Source organism: Empidonax traillii, unplaced genomic scaffold (genome assembly GCF_003031625.1).
Source record: "Empidonax traillii isolate 1590-97213 ecotype Southwest subspecies unplaced genomic scaffold, ASM303162v1 scaffold95:size1152806, whole genome shotgun sequence".
Lineage (NCBI taxonomy): Eukaryota > Metazoa > Chordata > Aves > Passeriformes > Tyrannidae > Empidonax > Empidonax traillii.
In genome coordinates, this window is record NW_020955288.1 from 753,338 (window position 1) to 774,030 (window position 20,693).

Here is a 20,693-nt window from a genome sequence, read left to right on the forward strand (position 1 = left end):
TTTTATACTTAGCAAATTTGTTTCCTTTTAAATGACTGCATCTAGCAGTAAAGTCAGATGTAAAGGCTGACTGCAAAACTCCCAGTTTCACAAACCCAATGAAGAAGTTTCTATCCTCATTTCTCAAGATAAAATCAAATATTAAAAGATTGTACATTCTAAAATAGAGCCTTCAAGATAATGAAGTTTCATAGAAAATTATTTCATTCACAAAATATTAAAAGCAGTTTAATATTTCCCTCCATTCACCAGACTAGAAAGACATGCGTTAAGAGTTAAAAAAGTCACCTTATTCTGATTATCACAGATACAATCTTTCAAGATCAAATCTAGAATTTACAATGTAAGTGATCCCTAATAATCAACTTTTAAAATAAAAATCATGAAAAAGCAAAAGCAAGCTCATTCAATTTTAACTCATATTTGAATGAGTAAAACTGGAGACAAGGAAAACATCTTCAACACTTTGGAATCCAGCATCCATACAATACACAATCCATACTTAAAGCAATGATTACATTTGGCTTTTTAAAAAGTAGATAATACTTGAATAAAAATGCCAGAGTACTGAGATAAAAATTTAATCATAAAATAATTAATGGAATTATTAATCTTAAAAAAAAAATCAAACTCAGAACAGCTATTTACTTACATGGTTTATATATTATATAGAGTATATAATTGAATTGCAGTTCTTATTTTATTCATAGCCTTCAAAAACATGCTTAAATATTACAGTAAATATGGACTGTATGATTCATAGAGAATCACCTAAATAACTAAAAAAAATATTTAGTAACTATTTGTAAGGTTTGGCAGTCCCCAATCAGATGATAACATGATCTGATTCTATCATTTTACTTAGTTTGAATGCCTGTACTTTCAAAGACAAAGAATTGCCTCAATGAACTTGTCTTAAAATATAGAGAAGAACAATTTGCAGGCAGTTATAGAACAATATTAATTCTTCAGATACTGGTAGGTGGGATTTTCAGAACAAATTGGGTTACTTGAGAGCAAAAATGCCCCCTTAACAAGGTAAGTCAGATTTGAAGGATAGAATTTTTCTGTACAACTTCATACCATTCCACAAAAATATTTCATACAACTTAGATGTGAAATTAAATTATAACCTCCTGTCTCTGTGTAAAATATAAAGACCACATTTTATTTCAGTTTATCAGCCTGAAAGGAGATTCCACCATCAAGGCAGTGAAGCTGGACAGGTTTTTAAGTGCTATCATTTTTTCCCAGTAAAGGCACTGTGTAAAATTTTTCAGCACTGGAGAAATCAGAACAAAATGCTCCAGTGACAATTACAGATAAATCTTAGCATTGCTACACAGTGTTTGAGAACAAAAGTAACTACCCAGTATTCAGGTGGACAGAGGCCAAACTAAGACACACTACCAGTAAACAGCCAGCATAAATATTAATCAAAGAAACAACTAGATTAAACCCAGAAAGATTTAGCATCTGTATATTGCTTACAAAAAGAACAACAGTTTATGGTTTCTAAAGATTGAAGTCAACATTTCATTTACAAGTACTTACATACAGTTCTAAATTGGGCATATTAACCAGATTGCAAAGCCGTAAGTTACTTCTTCAGTGGATAAACAATGGAGTTAGTCAAGCTGCCAGTCCGTTTCCCTAAAACAGGAATATGACATATGAGGCAACATTCTTCCTGTTAGCTTTCATTTATCTCGTGCAAGATTAATTTTGTCATTATCTATTATCTTAACTGGCTTCATACAGCATCCTCAACATGCTGCCTGGAGCAACAGCAGAGGAAACAACATCGAAGTAGAACTGACCAACCTAAGCTTCACCTTGTCTTCCAACAAATAATAGAAAACACAGATTAACAGAATTGATCCATTTTAGGTTGGCATCTATCCATAAACTCTACCAAAGCAGAAACTGATGGATCTGCCCAAAAATGGACAAACACTGCAAAGCAGAGGAGTGTGAACATGCAAACAATGAAAGAGGGGGCCTGGTAAGACTGGAGAAAGCAAAACCAAAGGCTTCATGAGGAAGGAAATACAGTGAACTACCTTCCCATACCTCTGCAGACCAACAGAATTCTTCATCATGAACTCGACCTCCTTAATGCAAATTAATCTGTGAGCTCCAAAAATCTCTTGGCTTTTTTTTTCAGTTGATAAAGCATTGCCAGTTGGGCACAATAATTTCCTTTATTTTCCTAACAAACATCACAGGATCATCACCCTACAAAAGCTTTATATTTGTACCTTAATATACACAAAGACAGAGCTGCCTTAAACTAGCAAACCTTTAAGCAGTTTATCCTCAAAACTGGATGCCATGAACTCCTCTTCGAGCTGAAAACAATACCACCTTGGGAAGCAGAATATCTGATCTCAACTGAAGAAGCAAAGCACCAAGTTACATAGATTCTTCAGCTTCAGAAATTCAACTCAAGTAAAACCTAGTACACCAAAAAACCAAAAAAACATAACCAAAACAAACAAACAAACAAAAACAACAACAACAACAACAACAACGAAACACCAAAAGCAAAACCAAAAAAAAAAAAAAAAACAGCTATAAGAGAAAACGTTCTTTATTTAGCTACAGTAAAACAAATATGCTCTAGAATCCCAGGGGAACAAACCATTGTTTATAGAAATAGCAGAAACATGCAGGTAGAATTCTGATCTTTCTTAAACACGCTATAAGTTCTAACACAGGGAGGTGCAAACATATTAATCTCTAGGAGCAGAACATCTATTTGTTTTCAAGATACAAGAATGAAGAGTCTTATTACAGAAACATTCCCATCTTCTGAAAGGAGAAAATAATTGACAAGTTCAACTGACATCACAAAGTACTAGCCCAGCTACTATCAATATCATCCACTTCTTTAAATCAGCACTTGATGAAAATTCAGGAAGAAAATTCCACTCTGAGTGTAACCTGTGTTAGGTTTGAGGTAGTATACAATGTAATCACTTTATTTAGGAATAGATCCTGCAATTTCTACTCACTCAAGAATCATTTCCAGGTTAAGTTATTTTGAATAAGTGACTGGAAATTGGCTAGGGCACTAATAGTGGCTAATAACAACATTTTTACCCTGGTGGAGAGACCAATTAATTGTGTAAATAATTGTAACACAAATTTTGAGAAATGTGAAAGAAACAGGGTCTCAACAAGCTAATTTTTCTAAACTTCATTAGTTTATATGGCAATTTATCTGACAGAGAAGGAGAATATGAGAGGAAATGCTTGAGGCAGCTCATAAGGTTGTAAAATTCCGAACAGGTAATATAAAATATACTGGATTACAGGTGAAAGAAAATTTAATAACTCAACCATAACTCTTCATGGCTTCAAACATTATTTATTAATTAACAATTTATATTAGAAGAGCATTTTGAATTAGAAGTCATGAAGCAAAAAAAAAAGATTTTTATAGGGATGTGTTTACTTGTATGCTACTAAAACCATAGTCAGACCAAAGGAGACACACTAAAAAGCCAAGAGAAACTCGTATCTTGTGTTTTTCTCACTAAGGAAAGAAAATCTACTTCTGCTGAAGGAAGATATGAATCACAACCATCTAGTCTAGAATAATGAGAATTTGTCACTGTCACCAAATTTTTGAGACTCAGAAACAAGGTAAGAAAGCCAGGTATGGAAAAAGTACATTCATCATTCTGAGGCTACAGAAGGTCAAGTAGGAGAAGAAATTATACAGATTCTCAGAAGAAGCTAAAGGTCCTAGGAAGCCACTGATTCCTTCAGATTTACTGAAGTTTTGTTCAGTTCTGCTCACATTCTCACTATCAATCTGATAGTACTGGCCACATCTATCATGAAGTAAGATTGAGTAATAGCTACATAGTCACTGAAGAAGGAGCTACAGATTCTGAAAGCAAATAAATCTGAGCAGAAATCATTACTCAATATTTTTCTATATATAATACATGATATGGAACCACCATTTTTGTAAATCTGATTATTGTTTCACTAGGTAGATGACTTGCAAAATAAGCCATGATTTTAATTGAGGGGGGAAATGCAAGCTTTCATAATTGCCAGTTACAGTGTGTTTTACTTTCTTTCAGGCAAACACACTTCACAAAAACAGGAACCATGTTACCCCAGTGTAAAAAGCATCCAGTGAATGCAACCAAAATATAAGCATTCACTTAATTTTAGCTTTTTTTTTTTTTTTACTTAAGAAGGTTCAATAACACACATTGTATCTAAAACTGTTAAGATCCCTGCAATGAATACACACACACACACACAAAAAAGCAAACACTGTCCTAGGCATACAGAAGATAAAGCTTTAAAAATATTTATCAGATTCAACTCTAAAAATAATGTTTTCAGAGAATTACATCCGTGGCTTCATCTATTCATCCTAATCATCCAGCAAGTTTATACTGACAAGTAAAGCTTGTATTTATTTGCATTTCAAACAACTGAAAATTAGCTCAAGATGCTATATTTATCTGGATCCATACATACAGATTTCCGTAGAGGGCTGTTTTGGCCTTCAGAATACAACTCCCCATTGAAAATGTTAAACAGGAAGCTGGAAGTTTTGACAGATGAAATTGCCAAAGAACAGAGTTAATATTAGAAGCACTTTTAAACTTTAGCTTGATGCTTTTGTTAAAAAATGAATGTGGGCATAGGAATAGTCAGGTTTGGGTTGCCAAGTTCTCATGCTGAGAACCAGAGGAGGATGTTCTTTCGAAACGTTTGGCTTGCCAATGCAGAAACACAAATTGCACCAGTTTATACTCGGTTCAGGTTTTCAGGATTTGTCCTCCCACATAATAATGCTCTTACAATGACCAACTGGAATCCGAGATTCTACAGGAAAATGGGTATTCTGTGTGCAATGTGTTAAAGATCCGAATTGTTTCCCATCAGACAAGTGCTGGGTTTGTACCTCATAAATACAAATGTTCTGTAATGGGGTTGGTATTAAAATATTAAACAACTATATGAGTTTATCACATGAATTTAAACAGCAGGGGTCACACAACTCAGATAAAGTAATTTGCTGCTAGAAGGTTGTAAGTCACAATGCTAGCAATATTTTTATATATAGGAATAATGGCACTCATATAATTCCAAATTATTAGATGGTATCTAGTGAAACAGCAAGGCAGTCAAAATTCCTCATACAGATGACACAGTACCGGTCCAGTAAGTCCAGATGACAGGATTTGACCTGACAACACTTTTGGGACAGAGATTCTGGTAGATCAAACTACCTTCCAGCTTGAGGAAGAGACAGCTGTTGGGTTGAGACAGCACCCATATGATCTGCAAAATGCATTTCCTATCAAAGACTGCATTCCTGATCCACAATTTCAAACAAAAAGCAATTTTATCTTAGTTTAGACAGAGATCGATGTTGACTATAATTCCTAAAATAGCACTTCTGCAACATAGAATAATATTAGTATTTTTTTTAAATATCCACAGATTTCTTCCGCCTACTTACCTCCAGACTGTGAAGACAATGACACCATTTTAGCCATTTCATTTTGAGGATATACTGAACCAACTATGTTACTTTATAGATCTCAAGAACTTGCTTAAGCACTCTCCTGCCATTTGTTAAATAAACAGCCACCAAAAGGCTCAGAACCAATACTTGCAGATTTATTGTAAAATAAGGTTTATTACAGCAGAAGCTACTTACCATTAGCATGAATAATTTTTATCGGAGCATAATATTAGCATTTTTTCTTTATGTGTTTCAACCGAATTTCCAGGAAAAAAACCCCAAAACAAACAGTAGACCCTATTTCTAGAAAGACCCCACAACAATAAAGCAAAAACTGTATTGAAACAAACTGAAGCTCACTGTCACCCCAGTTATCCTTTGCCCCCACATTCTCCTCTCCCCCAGGACCTGCTCTGTGACTGTCATCCCTTGTCTTTACTCAAGATTCAAACTGTTAGGGAAGAAGCTCAGCCTTATTTCTGAGGAAAACACTGTATCAACAGCTGAGTTTACCTGGCGTACATTTATTGATTTAACTCACTCTGAGGGGATGCCCTATAAATCAGACTCTGTATAGAAAATAAAAATTACTGTTGCATTCCATTCCATTAGAGTTTTCAAGAGACACACTGATTTTCATCTGGTTTACAGACAATGTGGCTAATATTTTACTACATATTAAAAATAGGCACTTTGGTTTAGAATCTTGTATTCTAAACCTGAAGAAGCAAAAAAACCCAAACAAAATAATTGATTGAGAAACCAGATTACAGTTAAAAGAAAAAAAAAAAAAAAGCAAAAATAAACTAGATGCACACTAGACTTCGGTAATGAAAATTATTAACTCTGTTTCAAGTGTACACTGAATTATCTAGTTAAATGCTCAAGCTCCCCTTGCAGTGCTATTAAAACTCAGAAAGCTTTTCCTTCAGAAGTGTTTGTTGATAGCACAGCGGCCATGAAACACCTACATAGAAAACATACATTAGTAGTTTCTATATGTTTGAGTAATTGATTTTAGGTGAACATTAAACTATAATTACCACCAAATCTTTTCATAGGTTAATTTTCCACTTCTTTTCCTTTAACCACACAAAACAGATGTAAGTGACTACACCTGTGTAGTTCTGCCCTCTCCTGGTCCGTTGAACATGTGCAAGAGACATTGTGAACACTCAGAACAAGGAAATTATTGTGCAGCAACAACAAAAGAGCCAGACTGACCATATGCTAATTTGCTGGAGTTTACACATGTATTGCAATCACTCTGTATTCTGATCCATCACTTGTTAAGTGCTTACAGATAGAAAAGCATCTTTCCAAACACAAGAGAAATGAAATCATATTTTTATTTTTATTTACGAAACAAAATAAACTTCAATGATGTTTTTGCTATTGCTTTGTTTGTAGAAAGATCTTACATCGTGCTTTATTTTATACTTGCTAAATATTTTTTCTCTTATTCTGATCAAAGGTTCTCTCTGTAACTTCAGTAAACACTTAGATACTGAGAGTTCTGAGAGACAATCACATGCTCAGATATCTAAGTAGTATCTCCTGCTTAGGTGAGTCAAAAAGCAGAGTTTCACTTCATTTAATTTTTTTTAAATCCCAGCACTATGATACTGCCTTTCCATGTCCTTTTCTTTCAGATACTTCTTGTACATGTTTCACAAACTCCAGGCTTGTTACTCAAAAGTGCAAATATCTACACATAAAAATGTTCCTCACGAGTCAGAAACCTTAACAAAATGTGTTAAAACCCTCCCTTATGGCTTCTGTGATAGCCTTTTCACCTTCACCCCCAGAATCAGAGTGCATGAACAAGGAATATTACAGATTGCTTTGCATAATTGGGTCGTGGGAAACTCAGAATCTGCTTTAGCAAACAAGGAAGCCTCAGTAAACCTGTAGCGTAAGCACTGCTAAGGTATTCGAGCAACTTGCTCCAAGTGTCTCTAAGACATTTGTGTAGAGTGAACAGTGCCAATGAAAACTTGTAAAAATGCTGCAGAAAAAACAAGAAAGCTCTTAGTTTTTAAATTTTTCTATAACAATAAATTTTCTCATTTCTGCTCATGCTCATCTTAAAGCAACCCTACAAAGGTATCATCTTCGGGCCTTGGCCTTTGATGGTGACCAGAGGGTTGCAGCTGAGTTCAGAATCTTAATAAGATTTTGTGATAAAATAAACCTCTAACACCCCAAAAGTTTGCTTTCCAAACAATAATAGCTGGAAAAGTGAGGACAGGTTAGAACAAACAAATGTTCTTGTGGGCACCAAAGACCAAATGGTACAACAATTTGAAATGTTGGTAAGGTAAAAGGCTTATAAACAACTAAACAGCTGTTCATATAGTCCTATTTACAGTGTGGTTAGGAATTATGCCAAAGACAGACTTACCCCAAAGTGTTAGTAGAATCAGAAACTCTAAGTCTGAAGAACCCAGAAAAGGATCAGCTCTAAACTCCCATCCGTAAGGACAATATCTATCTTTGCTTTTAAAGAAAACAGTCTTCATCTTATCTTTGTCAGGACTTTTGCTGGCATAGTCTATGATGGAAAATGTTTTTAGAAAATGCTTTTTGTCATATAAAGAGGTCAAGGATGTTTTCCAGGCAAACAGCAAAACTACTGCTCTGAGAGGGAAATGGTATTTATGCATATTGATTCACAAGCTGCTCAAGTTCTACTGAAGTCAGATGCAGGACTGAACAATACTAATATTTTTAGAAGCACTTCACACTGATATAACTATATATTATAAAATACTAGAATATTTTAGTCAAATATTAAGATATTCTCATTTCATTATAGTAAGTTTAGAATTAATTAATTTCCAAGACCCACTGAAATTCCAAAGGGATTTTTCTATAACTTTTCTATATTGGAGACAGAAGAACTGGTTATCCATACTCTGCTATCATTGGAATTTATCATGCCAATTTATTAGATTCCAGAATGATTCCATACTAATTATGCATCTACCAAATATTTTCCTGTTTCAGCTGTGTTACCTGGGCAATTACAGACTGGGACATTCTGAGTATCCTGCACTGCTGCTCTTATAGATATACTCACAAAGAATTTGAACCAAATTGCTCTGTTTCAATAAAGATACAGTCACAGAAAAAGTAAGAGAACATTCTCATCTCTTTGTAAATGCACTAGTAAGAGAAAACTCTATGATGAAGGGAGAAATAGCCACCAACCTTGAACCATATAACCCTTAGTTGAAGAAGGCCCAAACATTTCTTGGGAGCAAGGTAATACATCCACAGCCCTAAGAACTTTAACCTGGCAAAGTGAAAATCCTGAACTCCAAAAGACGCCATTTCTTGGCACTTGACTCAGCAGAACAAGCTGTTAAAGTCACAGGTGGATCTGATATAGGCTGTTAAATACATCAGCAAACCCTCTTTGCCACTATTATGTTCCCTTTCTAGATGCTTGGTGGCACTTGTGGCACCCTGCCACAACTTAGTCAGTCAGGTTTATATCCATGAATCCCAGTCCCTGGGCTCACACCTGGCCTGACTGTCAGATTGCAAGTATGATAATGACATTTGCTCTGCATAGTTATTGTTTACCGTGTGTATGAAACCACCGCTGCCACCTAAAACATCATGGGCATGCACACATTGTCTGACAAGCTGCAGCCTACAACAGTTAGTTACCAACGGGGAGCAGCAGCTCAATTACCACTCCTGAGTTTTTTGTTCCATTTCTCAGTAATTGTTCATACATGTACTTGGACTATATTTCTGCTTGGAAGTCTTTAGATACATTGTATAATAAAACATTAATCCTCTCTCATACATTAGGTCTGAATATAACAAGCATGCTCATGCACTCCACTGAGATTCTGAACATTCATTAATATTCATAATACACTTTCAGTATAAAGACTGTTATGTCATCACTTTTGTCTGCCTTTAAATGAATAGATAGTATATGATAGGTGCTTTCTGGTCCATTTCCCCATTAGTATACTTCTTTCCCCTATGGCTGTACTGATTAAACAACTCATTACTTTATAATGTTACCTGCTATTTTGCCATAGAAGGTGCTTGTGCCTCTGCTGGTTTGGTGTCTCAGCAAAAGTAGTACCTCCAGCTAAAAAGAAAACCCTGAAAAAGAACGGACCACTTCAGTAGTGAACATTCCAGTGCTTTTGCTGTATGCATTGAAGAAATAACTCTGTATAGGTGGTAACAGAGTCTCATTCTCCTTCCCTGGCAGAGCTTTGTTTCACCCTTTGAGCAGGGTCCCTTTCTGCAATTCCAGACAATGCTTCTATCACTGTACAAAACCTTTTTTAGTAGATAAGATATTCTCTTCCTATTATTACTTCAGGTTTCTTTTTCACTCTCTCTCACCTCTCTGCCCTCAGCCACTCACTGCCTGTTCTGCCCAGAGAAGATCGAGAAACCTCTCCTTGATTCAGAGCTCTTCATCATAAAACAAATCACAGCTATGTAAGTCTATTGTACATAAAAATCCTCAAAGCTGCTACTGCTTTAATCTTATCTAAAGACAGCCTCTCAGAAAAACACTGCTCCTTCCAGCTGCCTTTCTCCTATTAAGGGTCTCTAACACATCCACTCACAGAAGGTGCAACTCTCTGCACTTAATTTATTGGGAAGAATCCTGGCTTTGACCAGAGATGAGATCTGAAAGTCAGAAAGGGCTTTCTCTCAGTCTTTTGTTAGAAAGAAACACAGCCTTTTGAGGTCTGAAGTTCTGATTTGGATGTGTTTACATCTGTGCTCTTCAGCAAATTAGTGTGCTTCTTGCCTGCATTTGTTCTATCTTTAAAAACATATAATACTACATAGAGTAATGCTTAGGGGTCATTTCTGATTATTTAATTACAGGATAGCTCTGAGCCTGAATTGTTTGCTCTAAATCCCCTGCCTGCAAAATCTATTGTAAATTACAATCAAAATTAAAAGGGAAAGGAAAAGAGATCCTCCAAGTTTTTGGAAAAAAACTCGTTTTTGCAAAAAGTGTGACATAGTCATAATGGCGGTAAAAGACTCGGATGCTTTTTGAGTAAACAAAAACTCACTTTTAAAGTTTTTATTGAAATGTTTTAAACAATCTTTTCATATCTATAGTCTAATTTGTTAATTTTATGCTTCTTATAGGAAAAAAAAAGACACAATCACTCTACCTTTGGGGGTTAACAGAATCCTTGTGACTATTTGTAACCGTGGAAATACAAAGAGCTAGTCAGAGCCCACATCAGACTAACAGGTGCTGAGAGACAAAAAATATATGATGAATTTGCTGCACATGAAAGCTCACTGAATCTGTACCAACTGCATTAACAACGTAGAAAGCAAAGTCACAAAGCCTTTTGATTGCTTAAAAGCATATGGCATTTACTATGGCTTCTCCCTGAAAATAAAGGGAAATGCCTTTAAAGGTTTGTTTTCAAAACACTGAGTGCATCTGAACTGGTCTAAAAGCAGAGACAAAATGAGGTAAAAATGGTTACTGTGTAAATAGGAAGAGTAACAATATGCATGAAAAGACTAAAAGGGGCCCTGAAGAAGAAGAGTTTTCTTGGACTAGGACTGTAGTTAAGGAGATTATGCAACCAATGGCCAGTGACATCTGAGTTAGCCTGTACCAAGCACCATCAAGAATGTTTTCTCATCATTTGCTGACAGCCCCCAATTTAACAGACACAGAAATAACTAAGACAGGTAAACACTCATCAGATGATTTATTGACATATCTGCCTTAAAATAATAAGGTATGTGCATATTTAACTGCCTTCTCTATGACAGCCCAAACCACAAAACATTGTTTAACCAACCACAATCCTTAAACACAGTCATCCTCAAAAAGAGACACCTCTGGGAAAAAAAAGAGAAACATATATATTTCTTACTGTAATAAGCAAGATATGACCAATACCAGAAAAGAAGAGTTTTCATTAATCATCTCAGCAAATTATTTGGAAAATAAAATAATGAGTATACCTAGAAAGAAAAAAACCCTGTAACATATGTGGAAACTACGTACATGACACAGGTGCACAATGACTCTAAGAGACAAAATGTGTCAGCACATTCAAACAGATACTCTCTCCCTCTTGTAGCATAAGTATCATTAGACAAACTGCAGTGATCAGACTTCACTCTTTGCCTTTCTTCTTTTCTTTAGTGCAGTGATAACCTCAGAATCAGAACTTTATTCCAGTTCCCCTCTTAGCTTCAGGAAGACCAACCTCACCTCAAAACCAGCAGGGTTTCTGAGACACAGTGATTTGTATTCCCAGATGATCCAAAAAGGCTAATACCACACTTGTATATAAGCTTTAAAACTGTGCAGTGAAGGTATATGGGTTCACAAGGCTTAAAAACCTTACAGAAAACCTGGTTTGCCCTTTCATTGCTGCAGGACTATAGGATTCTATATAGCATATAGAATACGCTATATAGAACATTATATATATATATATAAAATATACATGCTATATTATAGAGAGAGAATATAGCACATATATATAATATATATGCTATAAATACATATACACACATATATATGTGTATATATATATATATATATAAAATATAGCATATATAGAGAGCACATATGTCAGCTTTACTTTCTCAGGGATAAGAAAAGAATGACAGATTAATTCTACGGATTTCTAAGATAAACATAATATTTTTTTTGTCCATTTGTCTATTTGTTTTTCTGTGAAAGCAAAGCATAAGCCCTTAGGTCATAAATACATTGCAGATTTCTGTCAGCCTGACTGTGCTGACCCAGGTTGTAAATAGCTAAGATATTATTTAAATATAATTCTGATGGTAGTTGTACTTGAAAAAAAGACAAAGCAGGGGTGGGAGGGGGAAGTGCCTTAGATGAGACGCTGGGAATTCCAGACACCGAGTTCTAACTCAACACATGATCAGGACTAATTGCGTGTCAAAAATAAGAGACCTTCTGTGCCGTATTAAATGAATGAAATCCATACTCACTGTTTCTTACATGTATGATTTGCTATTTCACTCTACTACCCTCAATTTTCCTCATTTACCTCAATTCATAAAATTTTAAACTCAGGATCAGGTTAATGTCATGAAAAATGAAGATACCATTTGGACAACAATTTCGTGCAATTTCTTTGTCATCTTATTTACACTTTGAGTTTCAGAGCTACCTTGAATGCTTTTGCAGGTATGCTGAGTTAAGGGTACATGCATTACACTGTATTTTCATTATTATGTCTATGGAAATCTCCAAATTCTATACTTAAACTGTGACATTTTAACCAGGATAAAATTTTAAGAAGTCTCATCGTTCCATTCTTCAAATTATTGATATAGATAAAATGTTATGCATTATGAGTTTTCAATAAAATAATGTTTTTCAAGTGCCTACATTTAAAAAAAAATGGAATAGGGGTTCCTATGCTGCTAAATACTTCCAAAAATGTTACCTATCTATTTTGCTATTAGAGTATCTGGCATACTTGGACCCACTCCTAACTCTCCTAATGAGAGTTACTACTGCACTATATTAATTACTGCAATACTTGTAATATACACAAATCCCCACTTCATTACAAAATCCAAATGCATTCCATAGGGTTACATGAGATATAACTTAGAGCAGAATGCATTTCTAGTGCTCTAAGACAATCTTGGCTACACTTCATATTTCCATTTAACTTGTGATTATTTTTTTTTAATTATATTCGGGAATTCACTAATTCAATACTCATGAGATATACCAAATGCAATAGATAGAAATGTTTGAATAGAGGCCAAGTAATAGAAGTCTGGTTTTTTTCATTAGTTGTAAAATCTCCATATTGGCAAATTAATATTATTACTATTCCCAACACAAAGCATGAAAAATCTGAAAGAAGCACACAAGAACATTTCCTACTTTCACCAAAGGTCTGATCCAAAGATCACTTAAGGGAGCCTTTCAATTCACTTAATGAAATGTAGATCAGATTTCTACAGAGCAGGTAGTCAGTTCAGGATTTCAGCAGTGTATGTATGCTGCAATAAATATACTTATCCACCTTTACACATCCTTTAATGCTTGACATTTATATATTCAGTGTACCTCCTTTTTTTTCATAGATTCTGTAGTCATGTATCCAATAGCTGATATTAAACCATAAACAATACATTAGAGAACACTAATTACAATCTGGAGTAAAAGAAGCCTGATGAAATGCTACTTTTAGTGGTTATATTTAAATAAAATTATACTAGGGATTATATAGCCCTTATTTTTGACAGGTTAAGAATTTCCCAAGACAAAATTAAAAGAATGCTATCAGCATAATTAAGTATGACACAAGATAAGGATTATGGAAGCAAACCTAAGGAAATCCAAAATAATTGGCTACTCCAAGCTGCTCCTTCCAACTTGGAGTTTGAATTAATTAAAATATCAAGCCTAAAACAATAGTAGAAAACCACGTACCTAAAAGTATGGTTACTCTCCTAAAAAGTCAGAAGAAACTTCTAGTATAGATTTCCTTTCCACAGAAGGAAAAGAGTTCTGGGTATCACACCAACATAACATGGAGGCAGGATCAGCTTGGCTGGGCTCTCTGACCCAGACAACCTGCAGGAGGAGTATGTGAGAAAGCACTGAAAAGGATTTTATTTCGTTGGGTGTTTCAAGTCTGTCTGTCATTAAGTTGTTAAGGCTCCCCTATAATCTCATGCACCACTTCTCCATCTCTGGTTCCTAAGCTGATCCATGGAACACCTGGAGATGACACAAACCTTTTAAATAGACAACATCCTGTGCACCCAAGCACGCAAGAAATGTCTGGGGAAATAAAGAGAGTAAATAAACCCACAAGGTATCTTACATTTTATAAGTATATTACATTTCATTAGCATTATGTGAAAGTCACTGAAGTAATACTGGACAAGAAGTAATATCGGATGAGAAGTGCAACTGATGACTAGTATCTTTTTATTAAAAAATCACATGATTTTCCTCATTAAAATTTGCTGATTAACAGTCTCAAGAGAAATCTGCAGCACTCAGAGCAAGCCATAACAATCTGCTTAGATTGTACCCCCTGCACTGCCCTGGGCTCATGAGGCAGCCTCATGGCCCCTATTTATTTGGCAACAGTGAATGTTTCAGTTGTGCTCCCTCCACTCCCTCTGACTCCGTGTTTCAAGCTGCAATATCTCACTTTCAAGAAACATCAACAGGAATTACTTTAGAACACTATGACGATTATCCAGACTAGTCCTTCTATGGCCCGTCTTTCCTTGTCTCCAAACACATATTCACAGACGAGTGGGTAGGTCTGTGTTAAATCTAAGATAAATACTAATAGGTTACTTTCATGCTCTTTCTGAACCTACAGTGTGATAGAATATCTTTTTTGCTTCCTATGCTGAGAACTAGTGGTTGTTTTTTTTTTCAGAAGGAAAAAGAAAAAATAATTGCTCACAAAGAATAGAATAGTAATTTTGTATTAGTTGAAATAATTCTATAAAGGCCCTAATTTTCAGGTTTGTGACCACATACGGAAGTATAAACATCAGATGGATATCAAAGCGGTACAGTATACAAGAATAGTTCAAATTTATGCCACTCCCAGTGACATGTCCGTAATTAATAACCAGATTCATGAAGTCATGAAGTGGGTGTGGACAGGGTGGGACCTGTATCACATGGGGTAGGTAGCTTTGTAGCTTTACTTCAAGTACAAACTGTTTGGGCAACTGCAGGAGAAATGAGTGGTCTGTGTAAGTCCAACATGGAAGTAGAGCTGAATGACTGAGGACACAGTGTGAGTCACACGATGCAGAACCTCCTGGCTACCACTCATGGTGAACAACTGGAGATTAAAGTCCCCTTGTTTTCCTTTGCTGAATCCCTCCCACTAAAACACAAGAGACTGTAGCAACAGTCGGGGTAAGAATATACTTATTATGACATTGGTGCTTAAGATTTCACCAACCCAGGTCAGCTAAACAAACAAACACAACAGATGCCACAGTTGACTTATGCGGGAAATAAAATGTGCAAAGAAAATAGCTTTTTACCTTTCCTAGTCAAGTTTTCCTGCTGAGAAAAGAGTCAAATTATCCTTACAGCACCTGAACTCATCAGTGGGACATTCTGGCACCTCCCAGCTTCAGTTTCCAGCCTTCACATACCACAGAACACAGAGCAAACAAGCCAAGCAACTGCATCAGAGCTCAAGGGCTGGTCGGACCCAGGGAGGTCTATGGAGGTGTGGGACACATGGAAAAGCATTCCAAGCTGGATGGACAGGTGGCTCCACTTCATACAGTGTTCAGGTCCAGTGCCTGCCATACCTCAACAGTGCCCATATTTTGTCCTTTCTCTTCATCTGTCTTCTTCTCGAGCATCTCCAGGAATAGGTGTCTTTGGCTTCTGTCATTACTATTTTGTCACTTGTTTAGAGCTGGCTGGGATTTAAAATGCACAAAGATGGAAAAAAACTTTATTTTTGCACGAACAGATAGATGAAGTCATAGGACATTATGGCAAGAGGCAAACCACTTGATAACTGTTAGCTTTTGGAATTAGGTTGCAACATTTTCTGCTTACACGATGTAGATATTTCCAAGAGGCTCTAAATCATGCATGTAGTCTGTATATAATTAACTAATGCAGAATCTTTCCTGTTTTTTGTGCCTAGTCACTGGAATTTGTTCCCAACATATGTTACTATGGATTTCTTTTTATTGCCTTTTTCAGTCCCTGAAATGGCACATTCATTTTATGACATATGCTGCATATATATATTTTGATCACATCACCACAAAACATCCCTGGGGACTAATTTTATTGCTGATGATACACTGACCTTTTTTTTTAAATATGAAATGGACAGATAATGTACATGGCAAAAGACAAGACACCAAGATGGAATAGAAGTGACTGAGCACAAATATGAGAATAGTTTTTACAGGATTATGTTAAGCATCCTTTAGATTGTAGAGATGTCAGCTAAAGTAAAACTCTAATGTACCAGCTGCTGTCCAAATAGATCACAAAATGAAAGTCCCCATGCTGAGCAGGGCTTAAAATAGAACAGCTGATGAGTAAGATGCTCTCTCTTATATAAACTTCACATTTCATGCACTAAGACATCTCATTGTCAAATATTCGTGGGGTTGCTATTTCCCATGAAAAATCTGCAGCAGAACAAATGCATCAAATCGTTTCACTTTTCAGGCTCTAAGATTGCTAGTTTCATGCCACACAGAAACTCCCTTTTAGTCTGCTTTGTGATTCGTGTGTTTGGCTGAATAACTTTCCTGGAACTCAGAACAAGAGGGAAACCTTCCCTAAGTACTTCCTGTCTTTTTACATGTACTAATAACAAGAGGGAGTCCTCCCACCTTTCCCATTTACAACACGCCAGGCACACCTACTGGTTGGTACACTCACAAGCCTCAGAAACAGTCTGCTTTTGCTCTGCTTTTAAAATAGCATGATATTCTCTGGCAACAAAAATGTTGTTTATCTAACATTACTTTGTATCAAAGTAATATTAGCACACCACTTAATTAATTGTCTGTAGACAACAGAGAATTCCTAACTTACCTTAAGACATAAAAGATGCAGTTCTCTTCCCCTTTTTCCTGTCTACAGCCAGTCACAACTTTGAAAGCATGTTAATCTTTAAACACAGGACAGAATCATGGAATGTTGTGGGGAAGTACAACCTATGTCATGTGTTTAACCGTGGGAGTTTGCAGGCCTCACTTCAGGTGCCCAATGCAATCAGTATGAAAGCGATGATGAAATATGACCGTGGAAGAATTAAGTAAAAACTCTAGAACAAGGTCCAGTATATTTACAATTTGAAAGGCTAAAAAATAAAAATCACCATCCCACTGTCATATTACAGCCTGTCAATCTGGAAATCCTAAAGGAATGGATTCAAATTACACTATCCTCTAACTATGGATTATTAAGCTTTTATCAGCACTAACTGAAAAGAAAATCAAGCCCCTAATTTTTACAGATTGTGTACCTTCTTTTCAAAATATGCGACCTAAGCATTATGGTTTCCTTCTATTTGGAAAACAAGTAAAATGTTTTGTGCGACTGATGTGAAAAACTAACTGGAGGTGCTGAGTGACTTACCAAACTCTTCAGAAGGCTGCCATGAGGTATTTCAGTTCTAATTGTGGTTTGCATCTGACTTAATATGTGGGTGTAATCCTGGCCAACTCATTAATATCCAGGCCTGTCTTTCCAATCCGTAAAAGGGAGGATACTATACTTAATTAATACAGTCTGTGGCTATTAATCAGCCAGTATGAAAAAAAATATTATTTGAATGACATTTACAATTCCATCTATATATTTCTGTTCAACTAATTCTGCTTCTTATTTTCCCCTTAAAACAAGTAAATCAAGGCTGGTTGAAATTCATTCTCTGTTCATTTCATTACCAAAAGGAAAAGTCTTGGTGGGTTTTACCATACCTTCAAGTCAAAGCTTCATATGTACTGTCTTGCTCTGGCTGTTCTGTGAAATTAAGCTTACAGATTTAATAGATTTTGCTATTCTTAAATGAGGTTGTATTCCAATAATAAATTAAGCTTAACTCCCCCATTATAGGTTGTTGTTACTCTCCTGAAATGTAGCAACCAATGCCTAAAAGATCTTTTCTTCCATGTTCTATGAGAAAAATTATATTTCTCAGACCATTTTTCAAGTGAAGCTGCCACCACTCTTAAAAAGGATGAAAGACAGATTAGAAAAAAAAAAAAAGCACTACAAAATCAATAGCTTTTTTTGTTATTAAGAAACCAACTAATACCATGCAAAGATGCAGTTGCCAGTGAAAGGTAGAAAATCCTGGTGTCCTCAACAAATTTTGAAGAAAGGTTGCCAGCAATTTCCAGAGTGCCTTTGGTCTGATTCTCTTCTAACAAAATGGGTTTGAGAATGTTTTATTATTTTTTTGTAAGAATCTCACACCAGTGAATCCTGGGGAAAAAAAATAAAGTAGGAAATGCTGTTATTTGAAAATGCTGTAGCCTTTAAGACTTTTTAACTTTAAATATTTTACTCAATACAATTTGATTAAGGTATTTACAATTTACCACATCTCTTTCAGGTTCAGACTTTCAGTCTCTGAAAAACAAACTAGCTTCCATATATTTTTAATGAAGTAAAAACTCTGAAGAACTTCAACCTTCATTAAGGTTGAATCCAGATAAAGATAGAAATTCTATGTCCTGAGCCTTCCATAAAGATTGAGAAAATACTGCAGAGAAGTACTTGGAATTTTTAAACTCCCTCGCCTTAGCCTCATTTTCCTCCTTAGATTCTTCTTCCTGTTGTTGTTCTGCTGCCACACAATGGACTGCCAGCTCTTGAGAGTTCCTATTGAGTCTCTAAATATTAATTGGTGTTCTCAGAAACCACAGGGCTGAAATCAATGGATTGTACAAGAATCTTCTCTTTTTGTCTGAAATGAGCTTTTAGCCCTTGAAATTATGACAAAGGCTGGGAGGAAGAACAGTTGGTTTTAAGAAGCTCAGAAGGAAGCAGGCACATAAAAAAGTCAACATTTACTGCTTTATAGGTATGATTTTTAATGCTCAAATTTGGAAGCATTGTGGTAGGAGGTACACTCTTCAAGGTAAGAAGTGTTTATACAAACAAAAGCAGCAAAGCCTAATATTTCCCTGGCTTAGGTGCTGTAATAACTCAAGGATTTGATGAACTATGAAAAGAATGAGTCTGCAATGGCTTATTATGATAAAGCTTTTGTTTTGAAGAGGTTTGAGCCATCCATTTATGACAGACCACAGTAAATAAACCACCACTGTGAGGGTTTTTTTGCATCAGTCTGCACACAGCCCAAGCCACGGTGTTCAGTTTCTTCTGCCCTCATAACTGGGTTGAATCAAGGCACCAGTTCTCTGTAATAGCGAGAGAAACGTGTCTCAGTAGATCTCTGGGTTGTTTAATGTACAGAAGAAATCCAGGTATTCAAGTTATTAAGCCTTGCTAATTTTCTGTGACCTGTAACTTCTCCTGCTGTAGGTAAGATCCCAGCTTGTATGCCAACAGTCAATTGGAGGAAGAGATTGGATTAAAGACTAAGACAGGTTAATTAATATTGCATGTCTGAAAAAATCTATAAACAAACAGCAGCTGTTTATAATGCTCTAAAGCAGCTGGATCCACAGTTAGGTGCTCAAATGTATAGCACATCTTGGACATATTTTGGAAGAAATTAAAAAATAAACATTTAAAACACTATCTCCAAAATATTTTACAAAAACTCACACTCCAAAGACTCAGAGATTTCTGTCCCTCTGTATCTCTAACTGGGGTCATGAATGATGTTTCAAAGGAAACACAACTAAAACTTTAAAGGACTAATTTGGCTTGTTACTTCTGAACATCTGCTCTTGCAGAGATACATCAAGACTATTTGAAGGCAAATCCTGCCCCAAAAAAGCCCGAACAAAAAAACACTGTGAGTTTGTGGGTTATCAGTAGAGAAACTAGATTCCTTTTTTTTTTTTCTTTCTTTTAAATGAAAGTAGTTATCTGGATTTTAAAAAATCAATTAAAAATTGCAGACTCTAAAGTGAAACCACTGACATAGCCTTAGTATACCTTGTCTAAGCTGCATTTAAAGAGGATCACACCCACTACTCTTCTTGATACAAAACCAAAACCCCAAGACCAGGAAAGGGGTTACTGTAGCATTCAAACATGAATACAGTAAAGAAAATCAGTTGGAATATAGGCTAGTTGTTCCAACATTATATTAATAAAACGTTTTCAGTACAATTGCCACATAGCACACTCTTCCTGTTTTGAAGTCATAATTTTAAACCAAAAATGAGCCTAAATTTTGGTGTTTAAACATGGTGTAACCCATAATATATTAACATAGCTAGGGAGGTAGCTAAAATTCTGCTTAAGATCTAATTTGCCTTTTTTTTAAAAAAAGGGTAAAATCTGAAAATTAATCAGGTCTGAGTTGTCTGGATGACGAAATGGTTTTGCTATTGTATCAGACACACCTGCTGCTCTGTCCAGCAGCTTCCACAATTTGTGGGGTGCTCTCAGTTTTAAGTGCTCCCTCAAGAACTGCAAGGAGAAAATACCTTTGATCAAGCCTCACTTCTTCTGTTCGCTTTTTGTCTTTAGAAAAGT

At 35.7% G+C, this 20,693-nt stretch overlaps 1 long non-coding RNA gene across 1 annotated transcript in view; it reads right to left on the reverse strand.

Moving 5' to 3' along the window:
* Positions 1–9,065, reverse strand: part of LOC114056539 — a 31,707-nt gene extending 22,642 nt beyond the window's left edge. The window contains exon 1 of the long non-coding RNA XR_003571023.1: positions 8,913–9,065. This is a non-coding gene — a long non-coding RNA (uncharacterized LOC114056539). The remainder of the gene's footprint in view (positions 1–8,912) is intronic.
* Between the last annotated feature and the right edge of the window lie 11,628 nt (positions 9,066–20,693).